The sequence below is a fragment of the Taudactylus pleione genome, unplaced genomic scaffold (genome assembly GCF_031769625.1).
Source record: "Taudactylus pleione unplaced genomic scaffold, aTauple2 ptg000016l, whole genome shotgun sequence".
Classification (NCBI taxonomy): domain Eukaryota; kingdom Metazoa; phylum Chordata; class Amphibia; order Anura; family Myobatrachidae; genus Taudactylus; species Taudactylus pleione.
In genome coordinates, this window is record NW_028284418.1 from 15,482,563 (window position 1) to 15,509,240 (window position 26,678).

At 33.0% G+C, this 26,678-nt stretch overlaps 18 non-coding genes across 18 annotated transcripts; all 18 read right to left on the reverse strand.

The window, feature by feature from the left end:
- Window positions 1-1,007: 1,007 nt before the first annotated feature.
- Window positions 1,008-1,089, reverse strand: TRNAL-AAG (transfer RNA leucine (anticodon AAG)). Its single transcript has one exon. It is a non-coding gene; the product is annotated as a tRNA-Leu (tRNA).
- A 1,341-nt stretch (window positions 1,090-2,430) lies between these two features.
- Window positions 2,431-2,512, reverse strand: TRNAL-AAG (transfer RNA leucine (anticodon AAG)). The gene has a single exon. It is a non-coding gene; the product is annotated as a tRNA-Leu (tRNA).
- A 1,340-nt stretch (window positions 2,513-3,852) lies between these two features.
- Window positions 3,853-3,934, reverse strand: TRNAL-AAG (transfer RNA leucine (anticodon AAG)). Its single transcript has one exon. It is a non-coding gene; the product is annotated as a tRNA-Leu (tRNA).
- A 1,341-nt stretch (window positions 3,935-5,275) lies between these two features.
- TRNAL-AAG (transfer RNA leucine (anticodon AAG)) lies at window positions 5,276-5,357 on the reverse strand. Its single transcript has one exon. It is a non-coding gene; the product is annotated as a tRNA-Leu (tRNA).
- Window positions 5,358-6,698: 1,341 nt separating this feature from the next.
- Window positions 6,699-6,780, reverse strand: TRNAL-AAG (transfer RNA leucine (anticodon AAG)). Its single transcript has one exon. It is a non-coding gene; the product is annotated as a tRNA-Leu (tRNA).
- Window positions 6,781-8,120: 1,340 nt separating this feature from the next.
- Window positions 8,121-8,202, reverse strand: TRNAL-AAG (transfer RNA leucine (anticodon AAG)). Its single transcript has one exon. It is a non-coding gene; the product is annotated as a tRNA-Leu (tRNA).
- Window positions 8,203-9,542: 1,340 nt separating this feature from the next.
- Window positions 9,543-9,624, reverse strand: TRNAL-AAG (transfer RNA leucine (anticodon AAG)). Its single transcript has one exon. It is a non-coding gene; the product is annotated as a tRNA-Leu (tRNA).
- A 1,341-nt stretch (window positions 9,625-10,965) lies between these two features.
- TRNAL-AAG (transfer RNA leucine (anticodon AAG)) lies at window positions 10,966-11,047 on the reverse strand. The gene has a single exon. It is a non-coding gene; the product is annotated as a tRNA-Leu (tRNA).
- A 1,340-nt stretch (window positions 11,048-12,387) lies between these two features.
- TRNAL-AAG (transfer RNA leucine (anticodon AAG)) lies at window positions 12,388-12,469 on the reverse strand. The gene has a single exon. It is a non-coding gene; the product is annotated as a tRNA-Leu (tRNA).
- Window positions 12,470-13,810: 1,341 nt separating this feature from the next.
- On the reverse strand, window positions 13,811-13,892 carry TRNAL-AAG (transfer RNA leucine (anticodon AAG)). The gene has a single exon. It is a non-coding gene; the product is annotated as a tRNA-Leu (tRNA).
- A 1,341-nt stretch (window positions 13,893-15,233) lies between these two features.
- TRNAL-AAG (transfer RNA leucine (anticodon AAG)) lies at window positions 15,234-15,315 on the reverse strand. Its single transcript has one exon. It is a non-coding gene; the product is annotated as a tRNA-Leu (tRNA).
- A 1,401-nt stretch (window positions 15,316-16,716) lies between these two features.
- On the reverse strand, window positions 16,717-16,798 carry TRNAL-AAG (transfer RNA leucine (anticodon AAG)). The gene has a single exon. It is a non-coding gene; the product is annotated as a tRNA-Leu (tRNA).
- A 1,342-nt stretch (window positions 16,799-18,140) lies between these two features.
- TRNAL-AAG (transfer RNA leucine (anticodon AAG)) lies at window positions 18,141-18,222 on the reverse strand. Its single transcript has one exon. It is a non-coding gene; the product is annotated as a tRNA-Leu (tRNA).
- Window positions 18,223-19,564: 1,342 nt separating this feature from the next.
- Window positions 19,565-19,646, reverse strand: TRNAL-AAG (transfer RNA leucine (anticodon AAG)). The gene has a single exon. It is a non-coding gene; the product is annotated as a tRNA-Leu (tRNA).
- A 1,401-nt stretch (window positions 19,647-21,047) lies between these two features.
- On the reverse strand, window positions 21,048-21,129 carry TRNAL-AAG (transfer RNA leucine (anticodon AAG)). Its single transcript has one exon. It is a non-coding gene; the product is annotated as a tRNA-Leu (tRNA).
- A 1,342-nt stretch (window positions 21,130-22,471) lies between these two features.
- Window positions 22,472-22,553, reverse strand: TRNAL-AAG (transfer RNA leucine (anticodon AAG)). The gene has a single exon. It is a non-coding gene; the product is annotated as a tRNA-Leu (tRNA).
- A 1,342-nt stretch (window positions 22,554-23,895) lies between these two features.
- On the reverse strand, window positions 23,896-23,977 carry TRNAL-AAG (transfer RNA leucine (anticodon AAG)). Its single transcript has one exon. It is a non-coding gene; the product is annotated as a tRNA-Leu (tRNA).
- A 1,341-nt stretch (window positions 23,978-25,318) lies between these two features.
- On the reverse strand, window positions 25,319-25,400 carry TRNAL-AAG (transfer RNA leucine (anticodon AAG)). The gene has a single exon. It is a non-coding gene; the product is annotated as a tRNA-Leu (tRNA).
- Between the last annotated feature and the right edge of the window lie 1,278 nt (window positions 25,401-26,678).

Genomic DNA, 26,678 nt, shown 5'->3' on the forward strand with positions numbered 1-26,678 from the left:
GTTTAGAACTCGGTGACTAATGCAGGATACTATCACCATCCTTTTTCAGTTGGTTAATATCTGATCAATCATGAATTGATGATAAATTGTTTTGAACTACTGCATGTGACAGCTTAAGGTGTGCTTCCACCAACCAAATGTAGCTTCTTTTATACCTTATCTACTTTAGGAAACCACTTTGATATAAGTCACTGGATCTTCTCCTTTTCAGTTGGTTAATATCTGATCAATCATCAGTTGATGATAAATTGTTTTAAACTACTGCATGTGACAGCTTAAGGTGTGCTTCCACCAACCAAATTTAGCTTCTTTTATACCTTATCTACTTTAGGAAACCACTTTGATATATACCACTGGATCTTCTCCTTGGAGAATAAATATGGCAGCAGTGGGATTTGATTCCAACGGCTTGAATAGCTCTGTCATCCAACAACCTGCTGTACACTTTAAAATATTTTAGCTCTCATATCTGGAATGTCATTCAAAACTTTACCCAAAGTCAGGAAAAGCTGAGATAAAATGCAAAAGAAGCCAGGTACATTTAACAAGTAATGATTATATTTGACTTCAAATTTCCTTCATTTAGCGCAACTGATGTATCCAAACAACTTTGAAGTATTATTCAAATGCCTAAAATAGACAGCTGTGAGATTAAAATCCAGAGTGATAGAAAAGTTAGAGAAATCGGAATATAAATCCATCAATTTATACCAATGAGTCACGTTGCCAACATTTCCATCTCTAATTGTATGATAAGACAACTCAGTAATTAAATATTAGTTATGATATTACTTCTAATTACTTCATGCCAACTTAATTTTGGCTCATCTTGACTGTTAGCAGATAACATTTTTAAAACGTTTGGGAAGTCTCTTGTAACAATGATGAACTGTTGAGTAGCTAGAGGAATCTTTCACCAACAAATTTCAGCTGGGTAATATCCTATCTAATGGAAAAAAAGAATCACTTTGACATCAATAACTGGTCTACTCTTTGTATAATAAATATGGCAGCAGTGGGATTTGAACCCACGCCTCCAAAGAGACTGGAGCCTTAATCCAGCGCCTTAGACCGCTCGGCCATGCTACCACATGTGCACATCATTAGGATAGCTCACAGATCTAGAACATCAAAATTAAAGGGTTTTTTGTTTTAAAGTATTAATTGAAAAGATGTCAGCAAAGGTTTAAAGAAAGTTCATTATTAAACATAAAATCGATGAGAAATTCATATTTTTTATTGAATTGCATTTTGTTTATTTTCATTGAAATAACAAAAGAAATTGAGATGCATGAAGTTGTAAAATATTAGTTCTGATAGGGCACATAATTAATTCATGCAAAATTAAAATTTGAATATCTTTACTGTTAGCAGATATCATTATTTTAAAGGTTTGAGAAGACTGTTGCAACTATGATGAACGGTTTAGAACTCGGTGACTAATGCAGGATACTATCACCATCCTTTTTCAGTTGGTTAATATCTGATCAATCATGAATTGATGATAAATTGTTTTGAACTACTGCATGTGACAGCTTAAGGTGTGCTTCCACCAACCAAATGTAGCTTCTTTTATACCTTATCTACTTTAGGAAACCACTTTGATATAAGTCACTGGATCTTCTCCTTTTCAGTTGGTTAATATCTGATCAATCATCAGTTGATGATAAATTGTTTTAAACTACTGCATGTGACAGCTTAAGGTGTGCTTCCACCAACCAAATTTAGCTTCTTTTATACCTTATCTACTTTAGGAAACCACTTTGATATATATCACTGGATCTTCTCCTTGGAGAATAAATATGGCAGCAGTGGGATTTGATTCCAACGGCTTGAATAGCTCTGTCATCCTACAACCTGCTGTACACTTTAAAATATTTTAGCTCTCGTATCTGGAAAGTCATTCAAAACTTTACCCAAAGTCAGGAAAAGCTGAGATAAAATGCAAAAGAAGCCAGGTACATTTAACAAGTAATGATTATATTTGACTTCAAATTTCCTTCATTTAGCGCAACTGATGTATCCAAACAACTTTGAAGAATTATTCAAATGCCTAAAATAGACATCTGTGAGATTAAAATCCAGAGTGATAGAAAAGTTAGAGAAATCGGAATATAAATCCATCAATTAATACCAATGAGTCACGTTGCCAACATTTCCATCTCTAATTGTATGATAAGACAACTCAGTAATTAAATATTAGTTATGATATTACTTCTAATTACTTCATGCCAACTTAATTTTGGCTCATCTTGACTGTTAGCAGATAACATTTTTAAAACGTTTGGGAAGTCTCTTGTAACAATGATGAACTGTTGAGTAGCTAGAGGAATCTTTCACCAACAAATTTCAGCTGGGTAATATCCTATCTAATGGAAAAAAAGAATCACTTTGACATCAATAACTGGTCTACTCTTTGTATAATAAATATGGCAGCAGTGGGATTTGTACCCACGCCTCCAAAGAGACTGGAGCCTTAATCCAGCACCTTAGACCGCTCGGCCATGCTACCACATGTGCATATAATTAGGATAGCTCACAGATCTAGAACATCAAAATTAAAGGGTTTTTTGTTTTAAAGTATTAATTGAAAAGATGTCAGCAAAGGTTTAAAGAAAGTTCATTATTAAACATAAAATCGATGAGAAATTCATATTTTTTATTGAATTGCATTTTGTTTATTTTCATTGAAATAACAAAAGAAATTGAGATGCATGAAGTAGTAAAATATTAGTTCTGATAGGGCACATAATTACTTCCTGCAAAATTAAAATTTGAATATCTTTACTGTTAGCAGATATCATTATTTTAAAGGTTTGAGAAGACTGTTGCAACTATGATGAACTGTTTAGAACTCGGTGACTAATGCAGGATACTATCACCATCCTTTTTCAGTTGGTTAATATCTGATCAATCATGAATTGATGATAAATTGTTTTGAACTACTGCATGTGACAGCTTAAGGTGTGCTTCCACCAACCAAATGTAGCTTCTTTCATACCTTATATACTTTAGAAAACCACTTTGATATAAGTCACTGGATCTTCTCCTTTTCAGTTGGTTAATATCTGATCAATCATCAGTTGATGATAAATTGTTTTAAACTACTGCATGTGACAGCTTAAGGTGTGCTTCCACCAACCAAATTTAGCTTCTTTTATAACTTATCTACTTTAGGAAACCACTTTGGTATATATCACTGGATCTTCTCCTTGGAGAATAAATATGGCAGCAGTGGGATTTGATTCCAGTGGCTTGAATAGCTCTGTCATCCTACAACCTGCTGTACACTTTAAAATATTTTAGCTCTCATATCTGGAATGTCATTCAAACTTTACCCAAAGTCAGGAAAAGCTGAAATAAAATGCAAAAGAAGACAGGTACATTTAACAAGTAATGATTATATTTGACTTCAAATTTCCTTCATTTAGCGCAACTGATGTATCCAAACAACTTTGAAGTATTATTCAAATGCCTAAAATAGACAGCTGTGAGATTAAAATCCAAAGTGATAGGAAAGTTAGAGAAATCGGAAAATAAATCCATCAATTTATACCAATGAGTCACGTTGCCAACATTTCCATCTCTAATTGTATGATAAGACCACTCAGTAATTAAATATTAGTTATGATATTACTTCTAATTACTTCATACAAACTTAATTTTGGCTCATCTTGACTGTTAGCAGATAACATTTTTAAAACATTTGGGAAGTCTCTTGTAACAATGATGAACTGTTGAGTAGCTAGAGGAATCTTTCACCAACAAATTTCAGCTGGGTAATATCCTATCTAATGGAAAAAAAGAATCACTTTGACATCAATAACTGGCCTACTCTTTGTATAATAAATATGGCAGCAGTGGGATTTGAACCCACGCCTCCAAAGAGACTGGAGCCTTAATCCAGCGCCTTAGACCGCTCGGCCATGCTACCACATGTGCATATCATTAGGATAGCTCACAGATCTAGAACATCAAAATTAAAGGGTTTTTTGTTTTAAAGTATTAATTGAAAAGATGTCAGCAAAGGTTTAAAGAAAGTTCATTATTAAACATAAAATCGATGAGAAATTCATATTTTTTATTGAATTGCATTTTGTTTATTTTCATTGAAATAACAAAAGAAATTGAGATGCATGAAGTAGTAAAATATTAGTTCTGATAGGGCACATAATTACTTCATGCAAAATTTAAATTTGAATATCTTTACTGTTAGCAGATATCATTATTTTAAAGGTTTGAGAAGACTGTTGCAACTATGATGAACGGTTTAGAACTCTGTGACTAATGCAGGATACTATCACCATCCTTTTTCAGTTGGTTAATATCTGATCAATCATGAATTGATGATAAATTGTTTTGAACTACTGCATGTGACAGCTTAAGGTGTGCTTCCACCAACCAAATGTAGCTTCTTTTATACCTTATCTACTTTAGGAAACCACTTTGATATAAGTCACTGGATCTTCTCCTTTTCTGTTGGTTAATATCTGATCAATCATCAGTTGATGATAAATTGTTTTAAACTACTGCATGTGACAGCTTAAGGTGTGCTTCCACCAACCAAATTTAGCTTCTTTTATACCTTATCTACTTTAGGAAACCACTTTGATATATATCACTGGATCTTCTCCATGGAGAATAAATATGGCAGCAGTGGGATTTGATTCCAACGGCTTGAATAGCTTTGTCATCCTACAACCTGCTGTACACTTTAAAATATTTTAGCTCTCATATCTGGAATGTCATTCAAAACTTTACCCAAAGTCAGGAAAAGCTGAGATAAAATGCAAAAGAAGCCAGGTACATTTAACAAGTAATGATTATATTTGATTTCAAATTTCCTTCATTTAGCGCAACTGATGTATCCAAACAACTTTGAAGTATTATTCAAATGCCTAAAATAGACAGCTGTGAGATTAAAATCCAGAGTGATAGAAAAGTTAGAGAAATCGGAATATAAATCCATCAATTTATACCAATGAGTCACGTTGCCAACATTTCCATCTCTAATTGTATGATAAGACAACTCAGTAATTAAATATTAGTTATGATATTACTTCTAATTACTTCATGCCAACTTAATTTTGGCTCATCTTGGCTGTTAGCAGATAACATTTTTAAAACATTTGGGAAGTCTCTTGTAACAATGATGAACTGTTGAGTAGCTAGAGGAATCTTTCACCAACAAATTTCAGCTGGGTAATATCCTATCTAATGGAAAAAAAGAATCACTTTGACATCAATAACTGGCCTACTCTTTGTATAATAAATATGGCAGCAGTGGGATTTGAACCCACGCCTCCTAAGAGACTGGAGCCTTAATCCAGCACCTTAGACTGCTCGGCCATGCTACCACATGTGCATATCATTAGGATAGCTCACAGATCTAGAACATCAAAATTAAAGGGTTTTTTGTTTGAAAGTATTAATTGAAAAGATGTCAGCAAAGGTTTAAAGAAAGTTCATTATTAAACATAAAATCGATGAGAAATTCATATTTTTTATTGAATTGCATTTTGTTTATTTTCATTGAAATAACAAAAGAAATTGAGATGCATGAAGTTGTAAAAAATTAGTTCTGATAGGGCACATAATTAATTCATGCAAAATTAAAATTTGAATATCTTTACTGTTAGCAGATATCATTATTTTAAAGGTTTGAGAAGACTGTTGCAACTATGATGAACGGTTTAGAACTCGGTGACTAATGCAGGATACTATCACCATCCTTTTTCAGTTGGTTAATATCTGATCAATCATGAATTGATGATAAATTGTTTTGAACTACTGCATGTGACAGCTTAAGGTGTGCTTCCACCAACCAAATGTAGCTTCTTTTATACCTTATCTACTTTAGGAAACCACTTTGATATAAGTCACTGGATCTTCTCCTTTTCAGTTGGTTAATATCTGATCAATCATCAGTTGATGATAAATTGTTTTAAACTACTGCATGTGACAGCTTAATGTGTGCTTCCACCAACCAAATTTAGCTTCTTTTATATCTTATCTACTTTAGGAAACCACTTTGATATATATCACTGGATCTTCTCCTTGGAGAATAAATATGGCAGCAGTGGGATTTGATTCCAACGGCTTGAATAGCTCTGTCATCCAACAACCTGCTGTACACTTTAAAATATTTTAGCTCTCATATCTGGAATGTCATTCAAAACTTTACCCAAAGTCAGGAAAAGCTGAGATAAAATGCAAAAGAAGCCAGGTACATTTAACAAGTAATGATTATATTTGACTTCAAATTTCCGTCATTTAGCGCAACTGATGTATCCAAACAACTTTGAAGTATTATTCAAATGCCTAAAATAGACAGCTGTGAGATTAAAATCCAGAGTGATAGAAAAGTTAGAGAAATCGGAATATAAATCCATCAATTTATACCAATGAGTCACGTTGCCAACATTTCCATCTCTAATTGTATGATAAGACAACTCAGTAATTAAATATTAGTTATGATATTACTTCTAATTACTTCATGCCAACTTAATTTTGGCTCATCTTGACTGTTAGCAGATAACATTTTTAAAATGTTTGGGAAGTCTCTTGTAACAATGATGAACTGTTGAGTAGCTAGAGGAATCTTTCACCAACAAATTTCAGCTGGGTAATATCCTATCTAATGGAAAAAAAGAATCAGTTTGACATCAATAACTGGTCTACTCTTTGTATAATAAATATGGCAGCAGTGGGATTTGAACCCACACCTCCAAAGAGACTGGAGCCTTAATCCAGCGCCTTAGACCGCTCGGCCATGCTACCACATGTGCATATCATTAGGATAGCTCACAGATCTAGAACATCAAAATTAAAGGGTTTTTTGTTTTAAAGTATTAATTGAAAAGATGTCAGCAAAGGTTTAAAGAAAGTTCATTATTAAACATAAAATCGATGAGAAATTCATATTTTTTATTGAATTGCATTTTGTTTATTTTCATTGAAATAACAAAAGAAATTGAGATGCATGAAGTAGTAAAATATTAGTTCTGATAGGGCACATAATTACTTCATGCAAAATTAAAATTTGAATATCTTTACTGTTAGCAGATATCATTATTTTAAAGGTTTGAGAAGACTGTTGCAACTATGATGAACGGTTTAGAACTCGGTGACTAATGCAGGATACTATCACCATCCTTTTTCAGTTGGTTAATATCTGATCAATCATGAATTGATGATAAATTGTTTTGAACTACTGCATGTGACAGCTTAAGGTGTGCTTCCACCAACCAAATGTAGCTTCTTTCATACCTTATATACTTTAGGAAACCACTTTGATATAAGTCACTGGATCTTCTCCTTTTCAGTTGGTTAATATCTGATCAATCATCAGTTGATGATAAATTGTTTTAAACTACTGCATGTGACAGCTTAAGGTGTGCTTCCACCAACCAAATTTAGCTTCTTTTATAACTTATCTACTTTAGGAAACCACTTTGGTATATATCACTGGATCTTCTCCTTGGAGAATAAATATGGCAGCAGTGGGATTTGATTCCAGTGGCTTGAATAGCTCTGTCATCCTACAACCTGCTGTACACTTTAAAATATTTTAGCTCTCATATCTGGAATGTCATTCAAACTTTACCCAAAGTCAGGAAAAGCTGAGATAAAATGCAAAAGAAGCCAGGAACATTTAACAAGTAATGATTATATTTGACTTCAAATTTCCTTCATTTAGTGCAACTGATGTATCCAAACAACTTTGAAGTATTATTCAAATGCCTAAAATAGACAGCTGTGAGATTAAAATCCAGAGTGATAGAAAAGTTAGAGAAATCGGAATATAAATCCATCAATTTATACCAATGAGTCACGTTGCCAACATTTCCATCTCTAATTGTATGATAAGACAACTCAGTAATTAAATATTAGTTATGATATTACTTCTAATTACTTCATGCCAACTTAATTTTGGCTCACCTTGACTGTTAGCAGATAACATTTTTAAAACGTTTGGGAAGTCTCTTGTAACAATGATGAACTGTTGAGTAGCTAGAGGAATCTTTCACCAACAAATTTCAGCTGGGTAATATCCTATCTAATGGAAAAAAAGAATCACTTTGACATCAATAACTGGTCTACTCTTTGTATAATAAATATGGCAGCAGTGGGATTTGAACCCACGCCTCCAAAGAGACTGGAGCCTTAATCCAGCGCCTTAGACCGCTCGGCCATGCTACCACATGTGCATATAATTAGGATAGCTCACAGATCTAGAACATCAAAATTAAAGGGTTTTTTGTTTTAAAGTATTAATTGAAAAGATGTCAGCAAAGGTTTAAAGAAAGTTCATTATTAAACATAAAATCGATGAGAAATTCATATTTTTTATTGAATTGCATTTTGTTTATTTTCATTGAAATAACAAAAGAAATTGAGATGCATGAAGTAGTAAAATATTAGTTCTGATAGGGCACATAATTACTTCCTGCAAAATTAAAATTTGAATATCTTTACTGTTAGCAGATATCATTATTTTAAAGGTTTGAGAAGACTGTTGCAACTATGATGAACTGTTTAGAACTCGGTGACTAATGCAGGATACTATCACCATCCTTTTTCAGTTGGTTAATATCTGATCAATCATGAATTGATGATAAATTGTTTTGAACTACTGCATGTGACAGCTTAAGGTGTGCTTCCACCAACCAAATGTAGCTTCTTTCATACCTTATATACTTTAGAAAACCACTTTGATATAAGTCACTGGATCTTCTCCTTTTCAGTTGGTTAATATCTGATCAATCATCAGTTGATGATAAATTGTTTTAAACTACTGCATGTGACAGCTTAAGGTGTGCTTCCACCAACCAAATTTAGCTTCTTTTATAACTTATCTACTTTAGGAAACCACTTTGGTATATATCACTGGATCTTCTCCTTGGAGAATAAATATGGCAGCAGTGGGATTTGATTCCAGTGGCTTGAATAGCTCTGTCATCCTACAACCTGCTGTACACTTTAAAATATTTTAGCTCTCATATCTGGAATGTCATTCAAACTTTACCCAAAGTCAGGAAAAGCTGAAATAAAATGCAAAAGAAGACAGGTACATTTAACAAGTAATGATTATATTTGACTTCAAATTTCCTTCATTTAGCGCAACTGATGTATCCAAACAACTTTGAAGTATTATTCAAATGCCTAAAATAGACAGCTGTGAGATTAAAATCCAAAGTGATAGGAAAGTTAGAGAAATCGGAAAATAAATCCATCAATTTATACCAATGAGTAACGTTGCCAACATTTCCATCTCTAATTGTATGATAAGACCACTCAGTAATTAAATATTAGTTATGATATTACTTCTAATTACTTCATACAAACTTAATTTTGGCTCATCTTGACTGTTAGCAGATAACATTTTTAAAACATTTGGGAAGTCTCTTGTAACAATGATGAACTGTTGAGTAGCTAGAGGAATCTTTCACCAACAAATTTCAGCTGGGTAATATCCTATCTAATGGAAAAAAAGAATCACTTTGACATCAATAACTGGCCTACTCTTTGTATAATAAATATGGCAGCAGTGGGATTTGAACCCACGCCTCCAAAGAGACTGGAGCCTTAATCCAGCGCCTTAGACCGCTCGGCCATGCTACCACATGTGCATATCATTAGGATAGCTCACAGATCTAGAACATCAAAATTAAAGGGTTTTTTGTTTTAAAGTATTAATTGAAAAGATGTCAGCAAAGGTTTAAAGAAAGTTCATTATTAAACATAAAATCGATGAGAAATTCATATTTTTTATTGAATTGCATTTTGTTTATTTTCATTGAAATAACAAAAGAAATTGAGATGCATGAAGTAGTAAAATATTAGTTCTGATAGGGCACATAATTACTTCATGCAAAATTTAAATTTGAATATCTTTACTGTTAGCAGATATCATTATTTTAAAGGTTTGAGAAGACTGTTGCAACTATGATGAACGGTTTAGAACTCTGTGACTAATGCAGGATACTATCACCATCCTTTTTCAGTTGGTTAATATCTGATCAATCATGAATTGATGATAAATTGTTTTGAACTACTGCATGTGACAGCTTAAGGTGTGCTTCCACCAACCAAATGTAGCTTCTTTTATATCTTATCTACTTTAGGAAACCACTTTGATATAAGTCACTGGATCTTCTCCTTTTCTGTTGGTTAATATCTGATCAATCATCAGTTGATGATAAATTGTTTTAAACTACTGCATGTGACAGCTTAAGGTGTGCTTCCACCAACCAAATTTAGCTTCTTTTATACCTTATCTACTTTAGGAAACCACTTTGATATATATCACTGGATCTTCTCCATGGAGAATAAATATGGCAGCAGTGGGATTTGATTCCAACGGCTTGAATAGCTCTGTCATCCTACAACCTGCTGTACACTTTAAAATATTTTAGCTCTCATATCTGGAATGTCATTCAAAACTTTACCCAAAGTCAGGAAAAGCTGAGATAAAATGCAAAAGAAGCCAGGTACATTTAACAAGTAATGATTATATTTGATTTCAAATTTCCTTCATTTAGCGCAACTGATGTATCCAAACAACTTTGAAGTATTATTCAAATGCCTAAAATAGACAGCTGTGAGATTAAAATCCAGAGTGATAGAAAAGTTAGAGAAATCGGAATATAAATCCATCAATTTATACCAATGAGTCACGTTGCCAACATTTCCATCTCTAATTGTATGATAAGACAACTCAGTAATTAAATATTAGTTATGATATTACTTCTAATTACTTCATGCCAACTTAATTTTGGCTCATCTTGACTGTTAGCAGATAACATTTTTAAAATGTTTGGGAAGTCTCTTGTAACAATGATGAACTGTTGAGTAGCTAGAGGAATCTTTCACCAACAAATTTCAGCTGGGTAATATCCTATCTAATGGAAAAAAAGAATCAGTTTGACATCTATAACTGGTCTACTCTTTGTATAATAAATATGGCAGCAGTGGGATTTGAACCCACGCCTCCAAAGAGACTGGAGCCTTAATCCAGCGCCTTAGACCGCTCGGCCATGCTACCACATGTGCATATCATTAGGATAGCTCACAGATCTAGAACATCAAAATTAAAGGGTTTTTTGTTTTAAAGTATTAATTGAAAAGATGTCAGCAAAGGTTTAAAGAAAGTTCATTATTAAACATAAAATCGATGAGAAATTCATATTTTTTATTGAATTGCATTTTGTTTATTTTCATTGAAATAACAAAAGAAATTGAGATGCATGAAGTAGTAAAATATTAGTTCTGATAGGGCACATAATTACTTCCTGCAAAATTAAAATTTGAATATCTTTACTGTTAGCAGATATCATTATTTTAAAGGTTTGAGAAGACTGTTGCAACTATGATGAACTGTTTAGAACTCGGTGACTAATGCAGGATACTATCACCATCCTTTTTCAGTTGGTTAATATCTGATCAATCATGAATTGATGATAAATTGTTTTGAACTACTGCATGTGACAGCTTAAGGTGTGATTCCACCAACCAAATGTAGCTTCTTTCATACCTTATATACTTTAGAAAACCACTTTGATATAAGTCACTGGATCTTCTCCTTTTCAGTTGGTTAATATCTGATCAATCATCAGTTGATGATAAATTGTTTTAAACTACTGCATGTGACAGCTTAAGGTGTGCTTCCACCAACCAAATTTAGCTTCTTTTATAACTTATCTACTTTAGGAAACCACTTTGGTATATATCACTGGATCTTCTCCTTGGAGAATAAATATGGCAGCAGTGGGATTTGATTCCAGTGGCTTGAATAGCTCTGTCATCCTACAACCTGCTGTACACTTTAAAATATTTTAGCTCTCATATCTGGAATGTCATTCAAACTTTACCCAAAGTCAGGAAAAGCTGAAATAAAATGCAAAAGAAGACAGGTACATTTAACAAGTAATGATTATATTTGACTTCAAATTTCCTTCATTTAGCGCAACTGATGTATCCAAACAACTTTGAAGTATTATTCAAATGCCTAAAATAGACAGCTGTGAGATTAAAATCCAAAGTGATAGGAAAGTTAGAGAAATCGGAAAATAAATCCATCAATTTATACCAATGAGTAACGTTGCCAACATTTCCATCTCTAATTGTATGATAAGACCACTCAGTAATTAAATATTAGTTATGATATTACTTCTAATTACTTCATACAAACTTAATTTTGGCTCATCTTGACTGTTAGCAGATAACATTTTTAAAACATTTGGGAAGTCTCTTGTAACAATGATGAACTGTTGAGTAGCTAGAGGAATCTTTCACCAACAAATTTCAGCTGGGTAATATCCTATCTAATGGAAAAAAAGAATCACTTTGACATCAATAACTGGCCTACTCTTTGTATAATAAATATGGCAGCAGTGGGATTTGAACCCACGCCTCCAAAGAGACTGGAGCCTTAATCCAGCGCCTTAGACCGCTCGGCCATGCTACCACATGTGCATATCATTAGGATAGCTCACAGATCTAGAACATCAAAATTAAAGGGTTTTTTGTTTTAAAGTATTAATTGAAAAGATGTCAGCAAAGGTTTAAAGAAAGTTCATTATTAAACATAAAATCGATGAGAAATTCATATTTTTTATTGAATTGCATTTTGTTTATTTTCATTGAAATAACAAAAGAAATTGAGATGCATGAAGTAGTAAAATATTAGTTCTGATAGGGCACATAATTACTTCATGCAAAATTTAAATTTGAATATCTTTACTGTTAGCAGATATCATTATTTTAAAGGTTTGAGAAGACTGTTGCAACTATGATGAACGGTTTAGAACTCTGTGACTAATGCAGGATACTATCACCATCCTTTTTCAGTTGGTTAATATCTGATCAATCATGAATTGATGATAAATTGTTTTGAACTACTGCATGTGACAGCTTAAGGTGTGCTTCCACCAACCAAATGTAGCTTCTTTTATATCTTATCTACTTTAGGAAACCACTTTGATATAAGTCACTGGATCTTCTCCTTTTCTGTTGGTTAATATCTGATCAATCATCAGTTGATGATAAATTGTTTTAAACTACTGCATGTGACAGCTTAAGGTGTGCTTCCACCAACCAAATTTAGCTTCTTTTATACCTTATCTACTTTAGGAAACCACTTTGATATATATCACTGGATCTTCTCCATGGAGAATAAATATGGCAGCAGTGGGATTTGATTCCAACGGCTTGAATAGCTCTGTCATCCTACAACCTGCTGTACACTTTAAAATATTTTAGCTCTCATATCTGGAATGTCATTCAAAACTTTACCCAAAGTCAGGAAAAGCTGAGATAAAATGCAAAAGAAGCCAGGTACATTTAACAAGTAATGATTATATTTGATTTCAAATTTCCTTCATTTAGCGCAACTGATGTATCCAAACAACTTTGAAGTATTATTCAAATGCCTAAAATAGACAGCTGTGAGATTAAAATCCAGAGTGATAGAAAAGTTAGAGAAATCGGAATATAAATCCATCAATTTATACCAATGAGTCACGTTGCCAACATTTCCATCTCTAATTGTATGATAAGACAACTCAGTAATTAAATATTAGTTATGATATTACTTCTAATTACTTCATGCCAACTTAATTTTGGCTCATCTTGACTGTTAGCAGATAACATTTTTAAAATGTTTGGGGAGTCTCTTGTAACAATGATGAACTGTTGAGTAGCTAGAGGAATCTTTCACCAACAAATTTCAGCTGGGTAATATCCTATCTAATGGAAAAAAAGAATCAGTTTGACATCTATAACTGGTCTACTCTTTGTATAATAAATATGGCAGCAGTGGGATTTGAACCCACGCCTCCAAAGAGACTGGAGCCTTAATCCAGCGCCTTAGACCGCTCGGCCATGCTACCACATGTGCTTATCATTAGGATAGCTCACAGATCTAGAACATCACAATTAAAGGGTTTTTTGTTTTAATGTAGTAATTGAAAAGATGTCAGCAAAGGTTAAATGAAAGTTCATTACTAAACATAAAATCGATGAGAAATTCATATTTTTTATTGAATTGCATTTTGTTTATTTTCATTGAAATAACAAAAGAATTTGAGATGCATGAAGTAGTAAAATATTAGTTCTGATAGGGCACATAATTAATTCATGCAAAATTAAAATTTGAATATCTTTACTGTTAGCAGATATCATTATTTTAAAGGTTTGAGAAGACTGTTGCAACTATGATGAACGGTTTAGAACTCTGTGACTAATGCAGGATACTATCACCATCCTTTTTCAGTTGGTTAATATCTGATCAATCATGAATTGATGATAAATTGTTTTGAACTACTGCATGTGACAGCTTAAGGTGTGCTTCCACCAACCAAATGTAGCTTCTTTTATACCTTATCTACTTTAGGAAACCACTTTGATATAAGTCACTGGATCTTCTCCTTTTCAGTTGGTTAATATCTGATCAATCATCAGTTGATGATAAATTGTTTTAAACTACTGCATGTGACAGCTTAAGGTGTGCTTCCACCAACCAAATTTAGCTTCTTTTATACCTTATCTACTTTAGGAAACCACTTTGATATATATCACTGGATCTTCTCCTTGGAGAATAAATATGGCAGCAGTGGGATTTGATTCCAACGGCTTGAATAGCTCTGTCATCCTACAACCTGCTGTACACTTTAAAATATTTTAGTTCTCATATCTGGAATGTCATTCAAAACTTTACCCAAAGTCAGGAAAAGCTGAGATAAAATGCAAAAGAAGCCAGGTACATTTAACAAGTAATGATTATATTTGACTTCAAATTTCCTTCATTTAGCGCAACTGATGTATCCAAACAACTTTGAAGTATTATTCAAATGCCTAAAATAGACAGCTGTGAGATTAAAATCCAGAGTGATAGAAAAGTTAGAGAAATCGGAATATAAATCCATCAATTTATACCAATGAGTCACGTTGCCAACATTTCCATCTCTAATTGTATGATAAGACAACTCAGTAATTAAATATTAGTTATGATATTACTTCTAATTACTTCATGCCAACTTAATTTTGGCTCATCTTGACTGTTAGCAGATAACATTTTTAAAACATTTGGGAAGTCTCTTGTAACAATGATGAACAGTTGAGTAGCTAGAGGAATCTTACACCAACAAATTTCAGCTGGGTAATATCCTTTCTAATGGAAAAAAAGAATCAGTTTGACATCATTAACTGGCCTACTCTTTCTATAATAAATATGGCAGCAGAGGGATTTGAACCCACGCCTCCGAAGAGACTGGAGCCTTAATCCAGCGCCTTAGACCGCTCGGCCATGCTACCACATGTGCATATCATTAGGATAGCTCACAGATCTAGAACATCAAAATTAAAGGGTTTTTTGTTTTAAAGTATTAATTGAAAAGATGTCAGCAATGGTTAAAAGAAAGTTTATTATTAAACATAAAATCGATGAGAAATTCATATTTTTTATTGAATTGCATTTTGTTTATTTTCATTGAAATAATAAAAAGAAATTGAGATGCATGAAGTAGTAAAATATTAGTTCTGATAGGGCACATAATTAGTTCATGCAAAAGTAAAATTTGAATATCTTTACTGTTAGCAGATATCATTATTTTAAAGGTTTGAGAAGACTGTTGCAACTATGATGAACTGTTTAGAACTCGGTGACTAATGCAGGATACTATCACCATCCTTTTTCAGTTGGTTAATATCTGATCAATCATGAATTGATGATAAATTGTTTTGAACTACTGCATGTGACAGCTTAAGGTGTGCTTCCACCAACCAAATGTAGCTTCTTTCATAGCTTATATACTTTAGGAAACCACTTTGATATAAGTCACTGGATCTTCTCCTTTTCAGTTGGTTAATATCTGATCAATCATCAGTTGATGATAAATTGTTTTAAACTACTGCATGTGACAGCTTAAGGTGTGCTTCCACCAACCAAATTTTGCTTCTTTTATAACTTATCTACTTTAGGAAACCACTTTGGTATATATCACTGGATCTTCTCCTTGGAGAATAAATATGGCAGCAGTGGGAATTGATTCCAGTGGCTTGAATAGCTCTGTCATCCTACAACCTGCTGTACACTTTAAAATATTTTAGCTCTCATATCTGGAATGTCATTCAAACTTTACCCAAAGTCAGGAAAAGCTGAGATAAAATGCAAAAGAAGCCAGGTACATTTAACAAGTAATGATTATATTTGACTTCAAATTTCCTTCATTTAGCGCAACTGATGTATCCAAACAACTTTGAAGTATTATTCAAATGCCTAAAATAGACAGCTGTGAGATTAAAATCCAAAGTGATAGGAAAGTTAGAGAAATCGGAATATAAATCCATCAATTTATACCAATGAGTCAAATTGCCAACATTTCCATCTCTAATTGTATGATAAGACCACTCAGTAATTAAATATTAGTTATGATATTACTTTTAATTACTTCATGCCAACTTAATTTTGGCTCATCTTGACTGTTAGCAGATAACATTTTTAAAACATTTGGGAAGTCTCTTGTAACAATGATGAACTGTTGAGTAGCTAGAGGAATCTTCCACCAATAAATTTCAGCTGGGTAATATCCTTTCTAATGGAAAAAAAGAATCAGTTTGACATCAATAACTGGCCTACTTTTTGTATAATAAATATGGCAGCAGAGGGATTTGAACCCACGCCTCCGAAGAGACTGGAGGCGTGTATAATAAATATGGCAGCAGTGGGATTTGAACCCACACCTCCGAAGAGCCTGGAGCCTTAATCCAGCGCCTTAGACCACTTGGCCATGCTACCACATGTGCATATTATTAGGATAGCTCACAGATCTAGAACATCAAAATTAAAGGGTTTTTTGTTTTAAAGTATTAATTGAAAAGATGTCAGCAAAGGTTAAAAGAAAGTTCATTATTAAACATAAAATCGATGAGAAATTCATATTTTTTATTGAATTGCATTTTGTTTATTTTCATTGAAATAATAAAAAGAAATTGAGATGCATGAAGTAGTAAAATATTAGTTCTGATAGGGCACATAATTAGTTCATGCAAAAGTAAAATTTGAATATCTTTACTGTTAGCAGATATCATTATTTTAAAGGTTTGAGAAGACTGTTGCAACTATGATGAACTGTTTAGAACTCGGTGACTAATGCAGGATACTATCACCATCCTTTTTCAGTTGGTTAATATCTGATCAATCATGAATTGATGATAAATTGTTTTGAACTACTGCATGTGACAGCTTAAGGTGTGCTTCCACCAACCAAATGTAGCTTCTTTCATACCTTATATACTTTAGGAAACCACTTTGATATAAGTCACTGGATCTTCTCCTTTTCAGTTGGTTAATATCTGATCAATCATCAGTTGATGATAAATTGTTTTAAACTACTGCATGTGACAGCTTAAGGTGTGCTTCCACCAACCAAATTTAGCTTCTTTTATACCTTATCTAGTTTAGGAAACCACTTTGGTATATATCACTGGATCTTCTCCTTGGAGAATAAATATGGCAGCAGTGGGATTTGATTCCAGTGGCTTGAATAGCTCTGTCATCCTACAACCTGCTGTACACTTTAAAATATTTTAGCTCTCATATCTGGAATGTCATTCAAAACTTTACCCAAAGTCAGGAAAAGCTGAGATAAAATGCAAAAGAAGCCAGGTACATTTAACAAGTAATGATTATATTTGACTTCAAATTTCCTTCATTTAGCGCAACTGATGAATCCAAACAACTTTGAAGTATTATTCAAATGCCTAAAATAGACAGCTGTGAGATTAAAATCCAGAGTGATAGGAAAGTTAGAGAAATCGGAATATAAATCCATCAATTTATACCAATGAGTCACGTTGCCAACATTTCCATCTCTAATTGTATGATAAGACAACTCAGTAATTAAATATTAGTTATGATATTACTTCTAATTACTTCATGCCAACTTAATTTTGGCTCATCTTGACTGTTAGCAGATAACATTTTTAAAACATTTGGGAAGTCTCTTGTAACAATGATGAACAGTTGAGTAGCTAGAGGAATCTTACACCAACAAATTTCAGCTGGGTAATATCCTTTCTAATGGAAAAAAAGAATCAGTTTGACATCAATAACTGGCCTACTCTTTGTATAATAAATATGGCAGCAGAGGGATTTGAACCCACGCCTCCGAAGAGACTGGAGCCTTAATCCAGCGCCTTAGACCACTTGGCCATGCTACCACATGTGCATATCATTAGGATAGCTCACAGATCTAGAACATCAAAATTAAAGGGTTTTTTGTTTTAAAGTATTAATTGAAAAGATGTCAGCAAAGGTTAAAAGAAAGTTCATTATTAAACATAAAATCGATGAGAAATTCATATTTTTTATTGAATTGCATTTTGTTTATTTTCATTGAAATAATAAAAAGAAATTGAGATGCATGAAGTAGTAAAATATTAGTTCTGATAGGGCACATAATTAGTTCATGCAAAAGTAAAATTTGAATATCTTTACTGTTAGCAGATATCATTATTTTAAAGGTTTGAGAAGACTGTTGCAACTATGATGAACTGTTTAGAACTCGGTGACTAATGCAGGATACTATCACCATCCTTTTTCAGTTGGTTAATATCTGATCAATCATGAATTGATGATAAATTGTTTTGAACTACTGCATGTGACAGCTTAAGGTGTGCTTCCACCAACCAAATGTAGCTTCTTTCATACCTTATATACTTTAGGAAACCACTTTGATATAAGTCACTGGATCTTCTCCTTTTCAGTTGGTTAATATCTGATCAATCATCAGTTGATGATAAATTGTTTTAAACTACTGCATGTGACAGCTTAAGGTGTGCTTCCACCAACCAAATTTAGCTTCTTTTATACCTTATCTAGTTTAGGAAACCACTTTGGTATATATCACTGGATCTTCTCCTTGGAGAATAAATATGGCAGCAGTGGGATTTGATTCCAGTGGCTTGAATAGCTCTGTCATCCTACAACCTGCTGTACACTTTAAAATATTTTAGCTCTCATATCTGGAATGTCATTCAAAACTTTACCCAAAGTCAGGAAAAGCTGAGATAAAATGCAAAAGAAGCCAGGTACATTTAACAAGTAATGATTATATTTGACTTCAAATTTCCTTCATTTAGCGCAACTGATGAATCCAAACAACTTTGAAGTATTATTCAAATGCCTAAAATAGACAGCTGTGAGATTAAAATCCAGAGTGATAGGAAAGTTAGAGAAATCGGAATATAAATCCATCAATTTATACCAATGAGTCACGTTGCCAACATTTCCATCTCTAATTGTATGATAAGACAACTCAGTAATTAAATATTAGTTATGATATTACTTCTAATTACTTCATGCCAACTTAATTTTGGCTCATCTTGACTGTTAGCAGATAACATTTTTAAAACATTTGGGAAGTCTCTTGTAACAATGATGAACAGTTGAGTAGCTAGAGGAATCTTACACCAACAAATTTCAGCTGGGTAATATCCTTTCTAATGGAAAAAAAGAATCAGTTTGACATCAATAACTGGCCTACTCTTTGTATAATAAATATGGCAGCAGAGGGATTTGAACCCACGCCTCCGAAGAGACTGGAGCCTTAATCCAGCGCCTTAGACCGCTCGGCCATGCTACCACATGTGCATATCATTAGGATAGCTCACAGATCTAGAACATCAAAATTAAAGGGTTTTTTGTTTTAAAGTATTAATTGAAAAGATGTCAGCAATGGTTAAAAGAAAGTTTATTATTAAACATAAAATCGATGAGAAATTCATATTTTTTATTGAATTGCATTTTGTTTATTTTCATTGAAATAATAAAAAGAAATTGAGATGCATGAAGTAGTAAAATATTAGTTCTGATAGGGCACATAATTAGTTCATGCAAAAGTAAAATTTGAATATCTTTACTGTTAGCAGATATCATTATTTTAAAGGTTTGAGAAGACTGTTGCAACTATGATGAACTGTTTAGAACTCGGTGACTAATGCAGGATACTATCACCATCCTTTTTCAGTTGGTTAATATCTGATCAATCATGAATTGATGATAAATTGTTTTGAACTACTGCATGTGACAGCTTAAGGTGTGCTTCCACCAACCAAATGTAGCTTCTTTCATAGCTTATATACTTTAGGAAACCACTTTGATATAAGTCACTGGATCTTCTCCTTTTCAGTTGGTTAATATCTGATCAATCATCAGTTGATGATAAATTGTTTTAAACTACTGCATGTGACAGCTTAAGGTGTGCTTCCACCAACCAAATTTTGCTTCTTTTATAACTTATCTACTTTAGGAAACCACTTTGGTATATATCACTGGATCTTCTCCTTGGAGAATAAATATGGCAGCAGTGGGAATTGATTCCAGTGGCTTGAATAGCTCTGTCATCCTACAACCTGCTGTACACTTTAAAATATTTTAGCTCTCATATCTGGAATGTCATTCAAACTTTACCCAAAGTCAGGAAAAGCTGAGATAAAATGCAAAAGAAGCCAGGTACATTTAACAAGTAATGATTATATTTGACTTCAAATTTCCTTCATTTAGCGCAACTGATGTATCCAAACAACTTTGAAGTATTATTCAAATGCCTAAAATAGACAGCTGTGAGATTAAAATCCAAAGTGATAGGAAAGTTAGAGAAATCGGAATATAAATCCATCAATTTATACCAATGAGTCAAATTGCCAACATTTCCATCTCTAATTGTATGATAAGACCACTCAGTAATTAAATATTAGTTATGATATTACTTTTAATTACTTCATGCCAACTTAATTTTGGCTCATCTTGACTGTTAGCAGATAACATTTTTAAAACATTTGGGAAGTCTCTTGTAACAATGATGAACTGTTGAGTAGCTAGAGGAATCTTCCACCAATAAATTTCAGCTGGGTAATATCCTTTCTAATGGAAAAAAAGAATCAGTTTGACATCAATAACTGGCCTACTTTTTGTATAATAAATATGGCAGCAGAGGGATTTGAACCCACGCCTCCGAAGAGACTGGAGGCGTGTATAATAAATATGGCAGCAGTGGGATTTGAACCCACACCTCCGAAGAGCCTGGAGCCTTAATCCAGCGCCTTAGACCACTTGGCCATGCTACCACATGTGCATATTATTAGGATAGCTCACAGATCTAGAACATCAAAATTAAAGGGTTTTTTGTTTTAAAGTATTAATTGAAAAGATGTCAGCAAAGGTTAAAAGAAAGTTCATTATTAAACATAAAATCGATGAGAAATTCATATTTTTTATTGAATTGCATTTTGTTTATTTTCATTGAAATAATAAAAAGAAATTGAGATGCATGAAGTAGTAAAATATTAGTTCTGATAGGGCACATAATTAGTTCATGCAAAAGTAAAATTTGAATATCTTTACTGTTAGCAGATATCATTATTTTAAAGGTTTGAGAAGACTGTTGCAACTATGATGAACTGTTTAGAACTCGGTGACTAATGCAGGATACTATCACCATCCTTTTTCAGTTGGTTAATATCTGATCAATCATGAATTGATGATAAATTGTTTTGAACTACTGCATGTGACAGCTTAAGGTGTGCTTCCACCAACCAAATGTAGCTTCTTTCATACCTTATATACTTTAGGAAACCACTTTGATATAAGTCACTGGATCTTCTCCTTTTCAGTTGGTTAATATCTGATCAATCATCAGTTGATGATAAATTGTTTTAAACTACTGCATGTGACAGCTTAAGGTGTGCTTCCACCAACCAAATTTAGCTTCTTTTATACCTTATCTAGTTTAGGAAACCACTTTGGTATATATCACTGGATCTTCTCCTTGGAGAATAAATATGGCAGCAGTGGGATTTGATTCCAGTGGCTTGAATAGCTCTGTCATCCTACAACCTGCTGTACACTTTAAAATATTTTAGCTCTCATATCTGGAATGTCATTCAAAACTTTACCCAAAGTCAGGAAAAGCTGAGATAAAATGCAAAAGAAGCCAGGTACATTTAACAAGTAATGATTATATTTGACTTCAAATTTCCTTCATTTAGCGCAACTGATGAATCCAAACAACTTTGAAGTATTATTCAAATGCCTAAAATAGACAGCTGTGAGATTAAAATCCAGAGTGATAGGAAAGTTAGAGAAATCGGAATATAAATCCATCAATTTATACCAATGAGTCACGTTGCCAACATTTCCATCTCTAATTGTATGATAAGACAACTCAGTAATTAAATATTAGTTATGATATTACTTCTAATTACTTCATGCCAACTTAATTTTGGCTCATCTTGACTGTTAGCAGATAACATTTTTAAAACATTTGGGAAGTCTCTTGTAACAATGATGAACAGTTGAGTAGCTAGAGGAATCTTACACCAACAAATTTCAGCTGGGTAATATCCTTTCTAATGGAAAAAAAGAATCAGTTTGACATCAATAACTGGCCTACTCTTTGTATAATAAATATGGCAGCAGAGGGATTTGAACCCACGCCTCCGAAGAGACTGGAGCCTTAATCCAGCGCCTTAGACCACTTGGCCATGCTACCACATGTGCATATCATTAGGATAGCTCACAGATCTAGAACATCAAAATTAAAGGGTTTTTTGTTTTAAAGTATTAATTGAAAAGATGTCAGCAAAGGTTAAAAGAAAGTTCATTATTAAACATAAAATCGATGAGAAATTCATATTTTTTATTGAATTGCATTTTGTTTATTTTCATTGAAATAATAAAAAGAAATTGAGATGCATGAAGTAGTAAAATATTAGTTCTGATAGGGCACATAATTAGTTCATGCAAAAGTAAAATTTGAATATCTTTACTGTTAGCAGATATCATTATTTTAAAGGTTTGAGAAGACTGTTGCAACTATGATGAACTGTTTAGAACTCGGTGACTAATGCAGGATACTATCACCATCCTTTTTCAGTTGGTTAATATCTGATCAATCATGAATTGATGATAAATTGTTTTGAACTACTGCATGTGACAGCTTAAGGTGTGCTTCCACCAACCAAATGTAGCTTCTTTCATACCTTATATACTTTAGGAAACCACTTTGATATAAGTCACTGGATCTTCTCCTTTTCAGTTGGTTAATATCTGATCAATCATCAGTTGATGATAAATTGTTTTAAACTACTGCATGTGACAGCTTAAGGTGTGCTTCCACCAACCAAATTTAGCTTCTTTTATACCTTATCTAGTTTAGGAAACCACTTTGGTATATATCACTGGATCTTCTCCTTGGAGAATAAATATGGCAGCAGTGGGATTTGATTCCAGTGGCTTGAATAGCTCTGTCATCCTACAACCTGCTGTACACTTTAAAATATTTTAGCTCTCATATCTGGAATGTCATTCAAAACTTTACCCAAAGTCAGGAAAAGCTGAGATAAAATGCAAAAGAAGCCAGGTACATTTAACAAGTAATGATTATATTTGACTTCAAATTTCCTTCATTTAGCGCAACTGATGAATCCAAACAACTTTGAAGTATTATTCAAATGCCTAAAATAGACAGCTGTGAGATTAAAATCCAGAGTGATAGGAAAGTTAGAGAAATCGGAATATAAATCCATCAATTTATACCAATGAGTCACGTTGCCAACATTTCCATCTCTAATTGTATGATAAGACAACTCAGTAATTAAATATTAGTTATGATATTACTTCTAATTACTTCATGCCAACTTAATTTTGGCTCATCTTGACTGTTAGCAGATAACATTTTTAAAACATTTGGGAAGTCTCTTGTAACAATGATGAACAGTTGAGTAGCTAGAGGAATCTTACACCAACAAATTTCAGCTGGGTAATATCCTTTCTAATGGAAAAAAAGAATCAGTTTGACATCAATAACTGGCCTACTCTTTGTATAATAAATATGGCAGCAGAGGGATTTGAACCCACGCCTCCGAAGAGACTGGAGCCTTAATCCAGCGCCTTAGACCACTTGGCCATGCTACCACATGTGCATATCATTAGGATAGCTCACAGATCTAGAACATCAAAATTAAAGGGTTTTTTGTTTTAAAGTATTAATTGAAAAGATGTCAGCAAAGGTTAAAAGAAAGTTCATTATTAAACATAAAATCGATGAGAAATTCATATTTTTTATTGAATTGCATTTTGTTTATTTTCATTGAAATAATAAAAAGAAATTGAGATGCATGAAGTAGTAAAATATTAGTTCTGATAGGGCACATAATTAGTTCATGCAAAAGTAAAATTTGAATATCTTTACTGTTAGCAGATATCATTATTTTAAAGGTTTGAGAAGACTGTTGCAACTATGATGAACTGTTTAGAACTCGGTGACTAATGCAGGATACTATCACCATCCTTTTTCAGTTGGTTAATATCTGATCAATCATGAATTGATGATAAATTGTTTTGAACTACTGCATGTGACAGCTTAAGGTGTGCTTCCACCAACCAAATGTAGCTTCTTTCATACCTTATATACTTTAGGAAACCACTTTGATATAAGTCACTGGATCTTCTCCTTTTCAGTTGGTTAATATCTGATCAATCATCAGTTGATGATAAATTGTTTTAAACTACTGCATGTGACAGCTTAAGGTGTGCTTCCACCAACCAAATTTAGCTTCTTTTATACCTTATCTAGTTTAGGAAACCACTTTGGTATATATCACTGGATCTTCTCCTTGGAGAATAAATATGGCAGCAGTGGGATTTGATTCCAGTGGCTTGAATAGCTCTGTCATCCTACAACCTGCTGTACACTTTAAAATATTTTAGCTCTCATATCTGGAATGTCATTCAAAACTTTACCCAAAGTCAGGAAAAGCTGAGATAAAATGCAAAAGAAGCCAGGTACATTTAACAAGTAATGATTATATTTGACTTCAAATTTCCTTCATTTAGCGCAACTGATGAATCCAAACAACTTTGAAGTATTATTCAAATGCCTAAAATAGACAGCTGTGAGATTAAAATCCAGAGTGATAGGAAAGTTAGAGAAATCGGAATATAAATCCATCAATTTATACCAATGAGTCACGTTGCCAACATTTCCATCTCTAATTGTATGATAAGACAACTCAGTAATTAAATATTAGTTATGATATTACTTCTAATTACTTCATGCCAACTTAATTTTGGCTCATCTTGACTGTTAGCAGATAACATTTTTAAAACATTTGGGAAGTCTCTTGTAACAATGATGAACTGTTGAGTAGCTAGAGGAATCTTTCACCAACAAATTTCAGCTGGGTAATATCCTATCTAATGGAAAAAAGAATCACATTGACATCAATAACTGGCCTACTCTGTGTATAATAAATATGGCAGCAGAGGGATTTGAACCCACGCCTCCGAAGAGACTGGAGCCTTAATCCAGCGCCTTGGACCGCTCGGCCATGCTACCACATGTGTATATTATTAGGATAGCTCACAGATCTAGAACATCAAAATTAAAGGGTTTTTTTGTTTTAAAGTATTAATTGAAAAGATGTCAGCAAAGGTTAAAAGAAAGTTCATTATTAAACATAAAATCGATGAGAAATTCATATTTTTTATTGAATTGCATTTTGTTTATTTTCATTGAATAATAAAAAGAAATTGAGATGCATGAAGTAGTAAAATATTAGTTCTGATAGGGCACATAATTAGTTCATGCAAAAGTAAAATTTGAATATCTTTACTGTTAGCAGATATCATTATTTTAAAGGTTTGAGAAGACTGTTGCAACTATGATGAACTGTTTAGAACTCGGTGACTAATGCAGGATACTATCACCATCCTTTTTCAGTTGGTTAATATCTGATCAATCATGAATTGATGATAAATTGTTTTGAACTACTGCATGTGACAGCTTAAGGTGTGCTTCCACCAACCAAATGTAGCTTCTTTCATACCTTATATACTTTAGGAAACCACTTTGATATAAGTCACTGGATCTTCTCCTTTTCAGTTGGTTAATATCTGATCAATCATCAGTTGATGATAAATTGTTTTAAACTACTGCATGTGACAGCTTAAGGTGTGCTTCCACCAACCAAATTTTGCTTCTTTTATACCTTATCTACTTTAGGAAACCACTTTGATATATATCACTGGATCTTCTCCTTGGAGAATAAATATGGCAGCAGTGGGATTTGATTCCAGCAGCTTGAATAGCTCTGTCATCCTACAACCTGCTGTACACTTTAAAATATTTTAGCTCTCATATCTGGAATGTCATTCAAAACTTTACCCAAAGTCAGGAAAAGCTGAGATAAAATGCAAAAGAAGCCAGGTACATTTAACAAGTAATGATTATATTTGACTTCAAATTTCCTTCATTTAGCGCAACTGATGTATCCAAACAACTTTGAAGTATTATTCAAATGCCTAAAATAGACAGCTGTGAGATTAAAATTTAGAGTGATAGAGAAGTTAGAGAAATCGGAATATAATTCCATCAATTTATACCAATGAGTCACGTTGCCAACATTTCCATCTCTAATTGTATGATAAGACAACTCAGTAATTAAATATTAGTTATGATATTACTTCTAATTACTTCATGCCAACTTAATTTTGGCTCATCTTGACTGTTAGCAGATAACATTTTTAAAACATTTGGGAAGTCTCTTGTAACAATGATGAACTGTTGAGTAGCTAGAGGAATCTTTCACCAACAAATTTCAGCTGGGTAATATCC